At 36.2% G+C, this 1,159-nt stretch overlaps 1 non-coding gene across 1 annotated transcript; it reads left to right on the top strand.

Moving 5' to 3' along the window:
* The first annotated feature begins 392 nt into the window (after nt 1-392).
* LOC144314996 (U6 spliceosomal RNA) lies at nt 393-499 on the top strand. Its single transcript, XR_013380819.1, has one exon. It is a non-coding gene; the product is annotated as a U6 spliceosomal RNA (small nuclear RNA).
* Nucleotides 500-1,159: the final 660 nt, after the last annotated feature.

The following is a 1,159-nucleotide window of genomic DNA, read 5'->3' as shown; positions in this document are numbered from 1 at the left end:
TTTTGCCTTCTTTATGAATAATTGATTATTTTTCTGATTCCATTCAATCTTTTTTTGTTGGCTTAAGACCTATAGCTTTTGGGGGGCACCTGGGTCGCTCAGTGGTTGAGCATCTGCCTTCAGCTCAGGTTGTGATCCCAAGGTCCTGGGATTGAGTCCCACATCAGGCTCCCTGCAAGGAGCCTGCTTCTCCCTCTGCCTGTGTCTCTGCCTCTCTCTCTCTGTAGCTCATGAATAAATAAATAAAATCATTTATAAAAAAGACCTATAGCTTTTTGTCTTGGTATTTTAGTGGTTGCTTTGGGTTTATATTATACATCCTTATTTATTACCATGTATCTTCAGGTGGTATTATATTACTGCACATTTAATGTAAGAATTCTGTAATAGTAGTGCTTACTTTGGCAACACACACACTAAAATTGGAACAATACAGACAATATTAGCGTCGCTGCTGTGCAAGGATAGCACACAAATTTGTGGTATTCCATATTTTTTTAAACTTTGTTTAGCCAGTTTAAGAAAATCTGCTTATGGCACAAATTGCCTCAAATCCGTTTCAAGTTGTATATTTGTTTTCCAATTTTAAAAAAATGCAATTTACCCCCTCCTCCCCCCAAAAGAAAAGAATTCTGTAATAGTATACTTTTGTTTTCTCCCCTCTAGAGCTTTATGCTATGGTGGTCATACATACCAGTTTTCCATATGTTATAAACCCAACACTACATTGTCATCATTGGTCTTCAAATGTTCAATTAATTTTTGCAAAGATGCAAATAATAACAGAAAGTATGTTAGCCTGTGTCATTTCTCTTTTCAGCGCTCTTCATTCCTTTGTGAGATCCATCTAGAATCATTTCTCTCCTACACAAAAGACATTTAACATTGTGGCGTGAGTCTGCTGGTGATTCACTCCTTCAGGGCAGAAAAAATATTTTGAAAAAAATAGCCAAAAATATTCCAATTTTAATGGAAAACATAAACCCACAGGTCCAAGAAGCTCAACAAATCCCAAGCACAAAAGATATGGAAAAAACTACACTAAGTCGCATCATGATCAAAGTGCTAAAAGCCAGTGGTAAAGAGAAAGCCTTGAAATCATTCAGAAGGAGAAGAAAGATACATTATACAGAGGAACAAAAATAAGTATGACAGCATA

The sequence above is a fragment of the Canis aureus genome, chromosome 5 (genome assembly GCF_053574225.1).
Source record: "Canis aureus isolate CA01 chromosome 5, VMU_Caureus_v.1.0, whole genome shotgun sequence".
NCBI lineage: Eukaryota > Metazoa > Chordata > Mammalia > Carnivora > Canidae > Canis > Canis aureus.
This window is presented reverse-complemented; position numbering and strand designations above follow the sequence as displayed.